General features: G+C 35.1%; 1 protein-coding gene across 1 annotated transcript in view; it reads left to right on the top strand.

The window, feature by feature from the left end:
• Nucleotides 1-2,320: 2,320 nt before the first annotated feature.
• The window catches only part of LOC126829548 (ceramide phosphoethanolamine synthase), a 43,868-nt gene continuing 34,730 nt past the window's right edge, over nt 2,321-11,458 (top strand). Inside the window, exon 1 of the mRNA XM_050559496.1 lies at nt 2,321-2,478. The gene's annotated coding sequence lies outside the window, so the exon portion shown is untranslated. The remainder of the gene's footprint in view (nt 2,479-11,458) is intronic.

Below are 11,458 nucleotides of genomic sequence, written 5' to 3'. Positions count from 1 at the left end.
GTCAAACGTATGTCCTTGCTCATTAGACTAGGAGCTCCGCCCATAATTTCTAGTTAAACACCCGCTCACCAACCCTTTCAGGCCCCTGGACCCCATTATGGCCATTAACGATATAAATATTGGGCTTGTGTGCTCACACATGGTATTGTGCCTCATATAGCATCAGCAGTCACCACGCACCTGAAATACTATCATTGCGGACAGTTGACAGAAGGGAGATAACTCTCTATTACCGTTAATGGGATTTCCAAAATTCTGTATGTTCCCTTGTCCATTATGTTTTCTGCATTTGGGTTTAAACCACATTCTTTGTCGAGGATGAAGGCATTGGGTGATTTCCTGAATATTTGATTTTATGTCAACTTCACAATTGTTAGTATAAATATAGCATTTACTTGCAATTATCACAATTTTCATCTGGACCTAAAACGAGTTATGGTGTTATAAGCTTTCCAAAAATGTATAGTCTGTTTAGTAGGGGGAGTAGTTTGTAGCGGAATTGTGTTTCTAAGCAAGCTAGAAATTTTGGCGCAGGCCTAATTGTTTTATAGGGTATTTTTGGGGATATAAGCGCGAACTGCTCTTGTCTGAACAAGAACTGACAACATAAATGTGTTGACAGCCTGCAAATAAAATAAAAAGGGTATAAACCCCCAGAGATTAACACTTCCTGTTTCCTGTCTTGTCCATTTAACCATGGTTGAATTATCCATTCGACAATACCCCCCCCCCCCTCTAAATTCGAAACAGGAAGTGTTTATTTCTAATCCAGATCTAAACAAATATGTCCGAATCTCAAGCAATATCACAAAATGGGCGATTGATAAAACCCAATCTGCTGTATGACCATTTATTGGTCACTTTAAGTTGGTCCTAGTAAAGGCTAGATCGAGTATCAACAGATTCGGTATTATTAATGACATTTTAGACCGTTGAAAGTGAACTTTAAGATATACTTTAAACTAAACCCCTTTCTATTACAGGTGCAAGCCATCATACAGGATTGTCATTTCAGCAAGGTATTTCCGTTTATTATTTTATCCATCATGGTCATTATCCCTCAATTTACCGTTCATCGTTGTTTTTATATAGACATACATATAGCGCTACATCAGTTTGTTTTTGATGAACTTAATTATGAAACAAACCAACCCGTGGCTGTAATCATTGTTTCTCAGACGTTGAGGACTAGGGGCCTGATAAGGAGTGTCACCTAGTGGTTCGGGTGGGGTGAAAAATAACGAGGTTCCGTGTACACCTTGGCGTACACGTAAAAAAAAATCAATGACAGATGGAATTGGAATGCCTGCATGACGTAAGCCCGCCTTCATTAGCTGGGTTGGGGCAGAAAAATAGAACGTTAAACTCCGAGACCAGTACCTCTTTGAAGGGACGTGGTATATAGTATTGTTGTGTCCTGTTATGGTTGGTGGTTGTTGAAGTTTGAATTAGAATGAAATCGACGATTAAAGGAGAGAGAGGGGGAGAGAGAGTTTAACGTCCACTCGACATAAACTATGTCATTTCGGGACTAACGTATGGTGAAACAATTATAGTTCATAGTATTGCATATATAATATTATACATACAAAACCACCTAGCTATAGTAATAAAATATTTGGGAAAAAAAAGTGATGCATTTTCCATGGCGCTCAGATATATGAGAAAGACGATGGGGCGCTCCTCCTCGTGGTCTGGTGGGTTGGATGGTTAAATGGTAAAACGCGTGACCTAACTAAACTTAGAGTCAAAGTGGCGTGGTTTCGATTCCCCAGTAGCCATCCTCGTGGGTTTTCTCCGGGTGCTCGGGTTTTCTCCCACTACTGCAAGACCCCTACCCGCATTCGAATAATCGAATTATTGTAATAAAATTGAGCCACATGTTAGTTCGAAATGACCTAGTTTGTGTCGAGTCCATGGATGTTAAACCCCATTTCTATATCTCTCTCATTTGCGAATAATAATTTGCAAATGATAAGGGCCTAGCGACGCGCGCAACTTTGAACTTCATGTCCGTTCACAATTTATTTTCCAGGCGGCTCATATCATCTTATAATACACTTTAAAAATCAAATACAAAAGTTCATCTATTGTCAACTGTTTGTAAACTGGTGCTATTTTATGGCGTGAGTTGGGTGTGGGTATATATATTTATTCAAGCGTATCAATATTTATCGGTCTCCGAGTGCTTCTAAGAAACTTGAGCCAGATTGGCCGAGTCTATACGAGACTAGACCCAGTTAGTCCAGACATGTTTGGCGACCATCACGCGCATGTTCAACTCAAACCGGTTGCAGTTTCAGTCTTAACCTAAATAAAGGTCAACATTTTCTGGAACACACTTGTGTGTCAAAGCATTAAATTAAACAGGTTTAAAATGTATGAAGGATTTAAACAAATATATTAATAGACTTGGTGGATAGATGACAACAATCTTCACAATATTATATAAAAAGCTGATCAAAATAAGCAATCAAGGTAAGATATGGGGACCGAATGGGCTTATTAAACGATCATAGGTACAAAGATCGGATCGATTCACAGAATTCAAGTAGTCACATGCCATTTACTTAATTTTATACAATACGAACAACGTAATATTAATTAAGTTAAAAGTATGCCGAATTGTTCAGTTCGGTAAACAATAGCTTGTATAAATACCGATGGCACTAGCCCAAAAGTATTACTCAATCTCGTAGTCATAATGATGACTATGTGACATTTTTGGCTGTATTAATATTATATTATGATATAGGCCTATTGGCATTCTCAATGTTTTCCACAGTACCAATACCTGATAATATCATGATTTTGACTTTGTAAACATTGTTGTTATGAAATATATGTCACATGTCTGAAGGCTTTAAAGTAAGTTAGGTCTATTTAGAAATTGTTATATTTTTTTTATGAGTACAGTTATACAGTGAATGAAGACATCAAATATCTGATTAGAATAGGCTTACATGATGATCTCCGGTTGTAGAAAGTGTGATGCCCAGTTTGGGAGGCTTGAAGTTACAGGATATGAATACATTGCAGAATATGAATAACTTTATCTACTGTCTGAACCTTGCTATTTTATAAACAGATTTCTTCGATTATGAACAAACTATTTAACTTTGGTTATTATAAACTTACCTGTGTGTTTGAAATCATCTCTGGTTAAATAAAATTCATTGCACAATTAAATATCCCAACGAATAAAAAAGTTCTCTCTTGAAAAATTTGACGTGTTTACTTATATTTTCTGCAAAGTCGAAGACAACATGGCTTTCGTCACGTGTTGGACGAAACCATTACAGTTGTTGTGGGGGTGTTTAGTTTTGACAGTGAGTTTGACAACCACGTGTTGCAATGAAAACAAACCGCGATCGTTTGAGTTTGGGCAACGAAAAATTTTAACTAAAGGCAATTACATAGAAGATTTATATTGAAACCATTGATGGCCAGTCTACCAAATTTCATTCACAATGAAAATATCAAGGATAGTCGTAAAAATAAAGTCATATTTAAACTAAACCTTCCCTATCTTCTTTATACATGTTTTATAAATAATTTAAGAAACAACATGAAGCTCACGACCGAAGTTTCCGAGTGCATCGTTAACTTAATATAATTCTTTCCAGGAAATGATAACCGTTTCAGCAACATATACAATAGTGTTGAAAATCGGATCGTGATTTGTGATCCGAATACTTTTGTTTGCTATCCGAATACTATTCAGATAATTCGGAAACGTGAAATTCTTGAACAAAATCACATCAAAAGTTCATATACTCATAATTTCTTACTTATTTCAATGTTTATATGAGTGTCTGTGTATGCCGAGTATGGAATCTTACTTTCGATTTGCAAATTGTTTGAGCCGCGAAGAAAAAAACGTGCCTACCTTTAGCTGCAATTATTAAGACTATCCATGATATCCCAAAAAATCAATGAGGTGAATAAATTTGTGTATAACTACTCCTGTAATCCGTGGCCCTCCCACTTATCATTTTTGCTCAATCAACACAAATGAAAAAAGTAAAATAAAAACATCTAACATTTATTCCGCCAAGGTCGTTTGCCTCATTCTAATAATCTACTGCTGTTGAACCAGTCAGTAAGTGAGAATATACGTGACCTAGGTCGTTATGAATAAATTTCATTGCCGGAAGTCTAAACACAGTGTTAACTTGTATCCCGTAAACCCAAAAAGTAGCTTCTATGTAGCGTAAACCAGCGCAAGGAATGAATGAATATTTTTGTTATTTAGACTACTGTTTTCGTTGCACTGCATTAATATTTTTATTAGTTACTATTGCTAAATAATACGCGTGATATTAACATTTATGCTCAAAGCTGCCTACCTGATCAATAGCATTGGGGAAAATTTACTGAATGTCAGAAGACTGTTACGGATAGTAAAATGATTCGGATAACCCTTATTTTGTATGCGTTAATGGATATCCGAATAGTAGTTTCAACACTAATATACAAGCGTGTTGCGGCAGCCACGAAGGTGCCAATTCTGTGGGTGAATAATGCCAAAAAACCTATAATCAAATAATTAAAACAAATTATATTATTTCAAAAGAAAATGTATAAACTTTGCAGGAATTTTACTAGAATGTAGAAAGATGGTAATAAAATAAAGAGATATGGGCCGAACCCCCAAACTCAATACCAAGCCGAGGCTAATACCACGAATTGTCGTAAATGTACCGTGAAACGTTTCGTTGCAGCATGCTGTCACCTCTTTATACGAAATGATATCTCCCGAAGAGTGACGTTGTTAGTTAGTTGTATTTTACGTTCGCTTCCACGGAGGTGATATCGCAGACAAGAAGAGTGACGTAACCGGCTTCCATTTTTGTATTGCCCTATGACAATAGTTTGTTTGAGTTCAATTTTTCAAGAGAGAACTTTTTTATTCGTTGGGATATTTAATTGTGCAATGGATTTTATTTAACCGGTGTTGATTTCAAACACACAGGTAAGTTTATAATAACCAAAGTTAAATAGTTTATAAAATAGCAAGGTTCAGACAGTGGGCCTATATTCATTAATATTTAAGGCCAACTATACTTTACATCAGAATTAGTAATTGATTAATAGTATACCTGAAAATAGCTACACCTCTTTATACGCCCACATTGAAATGTGATTGTATATTGTCGTCAGCCCTGTCCGTCTGTCCGGCGTTAATATCCGATTGACTTTAAATTTATATACAGTGTTTAAGGCCATGAGATGAAGAATCCTATTGATTTTCAGCGATTTCCGATAATTACTGCCAAAGTTATGGCCCTTGATCACTTTGAAAAATCTTGTGGATGCTCTAGAGGCGAAAGTTATCATCCGATTGACTTCAGATTGATACACAGAGTTTAAGATCTTGATACGAACAAGTAAATTTTTATGACTTGAAGAGCTAAATCCATGATATTAAAAGTTTTGTATACTGAGCGTTAGATAATTACTACCAGAGTTGTGGCCCTTGATCACTTCAAAAAACCTTGTGGACATTCTAGAGGCCAAAGTTAATATCCGATTGACTTTAAATTTATACACACTGTTTAAGGTCACGAGACGAAGAATCCTATTGATTTTTCAGCGATTTCAGATAATTACTGCCAGAGTCATGGCCCTTGATCACTTTGAAAAATCTTGTGGACGCTCTAGATGCCAAAGTTAATATCCGATTAACTTTAAATTTATACACAGTGCTTAAGGTCATGAGACAGAGAAGCCTATAGATTTTCAGCAATTTACGATAATTACTACCAGAGTTATGGCCCTTGATCACTTTGAAAAATCTTGTGGACTTTCTAGAGGCTAAAGTTAATATCTGATTGACTTTAAATGATACACAGTGTTTACGGTCAAGAGACGAAGAAGTCTATTCATTTTCAGTGATTTTTGATAATTACTGCAAGAGTTATGGCCCTTGATCACTTCAAAAAAGCTTGTGGATGCTCTAGAGGCTAAAGTTAATATCTGATTGACTTTTTAATTGATACACAGTGTTTGAGGTCATGAGACGAAGAATCCTGTTGATTTTCAAAGATTTCTGATAATTACTGCCAAAGTTATGGCCCTTGATCACTTTGAAAAATCTTGTGACACTCTAGAGGCTAAAGTTATCATCCGATTGACTTCAGATTGATACACAGAGTTTAAGATCTTGATACGAACAAGTAAATTTTTGTGACTTGAAGAGCTAAATCCATGATATTAAAAGTTTTGTATACTAAGCGTTAGCATGGGGCAGAACTTTATAAAAACCAAACAAATTCTAATGGTTTTCTGATAATTACTTAATGAGTTGTTACTCTTAATCAGATTTTAGTGTATTATAAATGTTTCATTACCAAAAAAAGTAAAAATATGTGACAACACTTGTTGACTGCCCGGACGATTTAGCTGCTGTGGGCGTATGTTTCGATGCCTGGCAACCTATCTATAATTTTGTGAGCTGCGGGGTCTGTTTCTAGTGTGGGGCCCAATTTTGGGAAATTGGTCAGATGTGCCAAAAACCGGCCCTGATTGTTACATACTACTGTACCAGGATAGTAGTGTTCGGCTCGTCACATATAATATTCGAATAGCAATCGCTATATTCAAATTTCTACATTATTTATTCTGCTTACTCTCAAATATTATTAAAGATGACTTTCATTGCCACATTTACATACTTATATTGCTTAACTGCAGCTTGTAAGGGTGCTATCTCTATAGGCCTACCATCTTCAGAGACAGTTACTGGGTAGTTGCTTGTTAATATTGTTACCTACTTTGGTTAGCCAGTTAGTGTGCAGGGAGTTGCCTGTCTTGACTAATATTGCACTCCTAATTAGTTGGTAACTAACTGTACGTTCATGCATGTCTATATAACAAAGCTGTTGTCTTAATGCCAACCTTTTCCATACCGATGAGCCATTGTTACTTACCAAACTGCTGTTTTGTCAAGCGAAATTTCAATCTGCTATCTCAATCATCTTGTCTTGACCGCAATTTCTCTCCAATGGCTTCAGGAGGCTCGGGAGGTAAGAAGTCGGCTATTTGGGAACATTTGTTATAGACTCTTAACACCAAGAAAGCTAAATGTATAGCAAACTCTAAACATGTCGTGTTGTGGGGGGTTGGATGGCTGAATGGTTAGCACATGCACGCTGTATAAGGCCTGTCCTTGAGTCAACTGGCATGCTTTTGTACATGACAAGGAGTAGGGTTGCCTGTCCAACCTTGTGGATTTTTTCTCTGGGTCTTCCGGTTTCCTACCACTGCTAAAGACCCTGTTGTATTGTGGAACAACGACTAATCTTTGGAACCACTTGAAACTGAAACATGGTTATAGATCAGGAGCCCAGGGGGTCCACCTAGCTGAAAAGTGTACCAATTTTCTCCTATATGGTATCAATGTATGTATATCTGGTATCATCAGAATGTAAGTCTGCCGGGTTTCTGGTGGTGGGTGTGGTATTCCACGCCCTAAATGCCATGATCCCCAACTAGGCTAGATTAGCTCAAAAGTGTACCACACGAAAATCTTACTGCAGTGTACCGTACATCTTCAGGTATTACAAAAACATTCTGACAGACATTTCTAGTGGTGGGGTACCCCTGACAGAGCTATGTAAGTGCCAGACATTTGTAGTGGTGGAGTATCCCTGACAAGAGTTATCTAATATTTAGACCAAAACTAGTCTAGATTAGCTGAAATCTGTACCACCTAAAACAGCTTTGGAGTTGTTCAGTACAACCACAGGAATCATGAATAACCACTGCCAGACAGTTTGTGCGGTGGGTTACCCCTAACAGACTAATCTAGCCTAGTTGGGGATCATGGCATTTAGGGCATGGAATACCACACCCACCACCAGAAACCGGCCCTATTTGGGAGATTATCATTCAACTGCTTTATGGAGGACCCACTGCGCCCAAGGTGGCAAAAAAAAACAACCCGACAACTGCCAAGCCCGGCTACTACATGCGATAACCCTCAATAAACCTAGCTGATGATCCACACAAGTGGTGGAAAGTACATGAGAAGAAACATTCAGAATTGGTCAAACTAGCTAAATTGGGTATACCATACAAGTGAGACCTCAGTGGATTAGTCATGACTGACAATAGAAATTGGCAAATAATCTGTAGAATGACTTGCATTTAACAAGTGCGTTGTTTGTTTCATAATTGCTTCTAGTTCAAGTTCATGTGTTATAGCCTTAGTTCTTTTTATTTACTTTGTTCATGCTGTACCAGGAATATATAGATAAGGGATTAGTTAGTTATTTTGTGGTTATCATTGTGCATTAACATAACACATGAATTATACCTATAATAAACACAGCACAACACTTTTAATTGATATACCATAGGCTATTATTGTTTCTAATATAAGCTGATATACATGTAGTAATATAAATGGAATTACAACTTTATAATAAAAATGCCCCAATGATGTGACCAATAAATAGACATAAGAGGCCGATGTCAGAATCTCTTCCTTTGCATTACAATATATACATGTACGTATTGTGTGTTGAGTGAAAAGTTAATGTATTTTACATTAGTGTGCAGTCAAAAAGTTAATATATTTACATTACAATATACCTGTATTGTGTGTGCAGTAAAAAGTACATGAAGGATTTTGTTTCCATAGCACACAGCATGGCATATGTCCGTCTTCATTAGCCTGGTCGGAGCAGAACAATGGGATGTTAAACCATATTTGATTTCATTGTAGCTTAAATCCATACATGTGTACAGAAAATACTTCAATTCAGTCCTTACACATTAAGGGGTTGTTTTTATCAAGAAACATTTTGGACCTTGGTCAAAACAGTATTAAAATCGATCAATCCTAATGCAGATTATGCCCTTCTAAAGTTCAACAATTATCTATTGATTTTATGATGTCATCATGTTCTGTCATAGAATATCAGCCAGCTAGTAAAGAATAAGTTATTTCCATCTGGTAACGAAATTGTGCAGATGGCATAGAATTTTTCATTTAATAATCTAAATTATATCTAATGATGTGCTTATTTGTAATAGCCATAGAGAAAATGATTGAATACCTTCTACCACATTGTGCATGTAGCTTTAAACCATTGACGAAATAAATCTATTCTACTGATCTACTTGGTTTTTTCCTTTCCTGATGTGTAACTGGCCATTTTGAAATTTTATAACATTACAAGTATGTACATGCAATAGGTAAGATTTGAGATTTATTGTTATTGACAATCAATAAGTGACAGAACCCAAGAGGCAAGATTGCTTTGAATTTAATAACTTTAGGGATTTGATTGCTTTGAATATAATAACTTGAGGCATTTTTGATTTGGGTAAAAAAATAAAATGGTTTATTTACTGAGATTTGTATGGTGGCCTATCGTTATCATTCAGGATTTAACAAAATTTCTTTAAAAACCTAAATAAAATGAAAATGAAAAGCAAAATCTAAATCAAAAGTAAATTAAAAGCAAAAGTTCAACCAAAAGCAAAAGTTAAATCAAAACTAAAAATTAAATCAAACGCAAAAATAAAAATAAAAGTAAAAGTAAAACCAAAATGTAAATTAAAATCAAAACACAAAAAGATGAAAAAGTTATACACGGGCATCAATTTACAGACAGACAATACAAACCATACATACAGTATACATAATATAGAAAATAAAAACAGGACAAAAAAACAACATGCCCACTTAGAATAGATACGGGTAATATAATTAATATTATGTAGACATATAAATCACAAATTCTGCAACACTGATCAGGACAATGATGCTTGATGGATTGAAGAGATTATTAAAACAAAAGGTTTGATTAGTAATGTTTACGGTTGAATATATATATATATATATATATATATATATATATATATATATATATATTGTGTTCGCAAATCTTTATACTTATCGCATTCCATAAGAAAATACTGTTCTGATTCAGTTTTATTTGTACCGCGGAAGAACAAACCGTCAAGTCGAAGCGGTCGGAAATAGAAGACGGTTACTGATGGGGGTCAAGGACGTTGAATGATAGCAATAGGCCGACAAATATTTTTATTTTACTTTTGCATGAAAAAAAGTTGAATGATAGCGATAGGCCGACAAATATTTTTATTTTGCTTTTTACTTTTACTTTTGTTTTACATTTCAAATTACTTTTAAAAATGATTTTAGTTTTCATTTGTGTTTTGATTTTAATTTACATTTTGGTTTTACTTTTACTTTTATTTTTATTTTTGCTTTTGATTTAATTTTTAGTTTTGATTTAACTTTTGCTTTTGGTTGAACTTTTACTTTTAATTTACTTTTGATTTTGATTTTGCTTTTCATTTTCATTTTATTTAGGTTTTTAAAGAAATTTTGTTAAATCCTGAATGATAACGATAGGCCACCATAGATTTGGGTAAAAAAATAAAATTGTTGATTTACTGACGTTTGTTTAGAGGGATGACAATCTGTTCTGTTGTCACTGAAAATTTTACATCATTAGATAAAACCAGTGTTGTGATATAACTGATTTTGTGTTCCAGTTCCACGTAAAACATAGCCACACTCTGATTAAAACACAGATCTATATTTTGTTTCCTTTTTTTATACTTTCGATGACCTACCTACATGAAGCTTTGACTGGTTGTAGTGGAAGTTCGCGTCAGGGTTCATACGAACGACTTTTGACCCTATGACGTCAGACACTGATTAATCAATCAGCATTGACGTTTCTAGTGGTTTACACACAGTTCCGTGCACATCATGCCAAGAACTCGCCAGAACAAACCGTTTCATTGGTTAATTCCACACATTAACCAGAATGCGAGTTACATAACAACTGTACCAGATCCTAGTGTTGTGAAGACAAGTAGGATCAGTGTTTTAATCAGATTGAGTTGGCCAAAACTTAAAGTAAATTAGTAAATAAGGTGTCTTCCACTTTCGAAACACAGTTTTAATTGTGTAGCACTTTTTATTTGTGGGGGTTTATATTATCTATTTCATAACACTTCAAGTGTAATTACTGAGTAAGGTTCTTGTAAATAATGCTGAAATATCACGCCAAGACCAAGTTAAAAGCCTAAGAAATGAGAGAAAATAGTTCAGAGTCCATGATTTGGGCTTATTGTATTTACATATTGGTTTGAAGATTGCTTACTTTTAAAATATCTACTTAATAACAGAGTACAATGGCTGTGAGTTGAGTGATCTATTACTTTTTAATGTAAATAAAGTGAAATAAATCTACATTAATTGTGATCAGTGTTCAACACTCATCTTCAAAAGCTTTAGGTACCGGTGATAAGTACCCTTTTTAGCTTAAAGAAAACTAAAGAATAGTGCAGAAATGGTAGCCATCGAACAAGAACTAATTTGGGTTAGCTTTCCATTGTAAAAACAACTATTAGAATGTTGTTTTATGTGAACTGTGTACAAAGTGTTTTTATAAACCCATATTGAAGGTCA

This window comes from Patella vulgata, chromosome 8 (genome assembly GCF_932274485.2).
Source record: "Patella vulgata chromosome 8, xgPatVulg1.2, whole genome shotgun sequence".
Classification (NCBI taxonomy): domain Eukaryota; kingdom Metazoa; phylum Mollusca; class Gastropoda; family Patellidae; genus Patella; species Patella vulgata.
The sequence above is the reverse complement of the archived record's forward strand: the minus strand, read 5'-3'. Positions and strand labels throughout refer to the sequence as shown.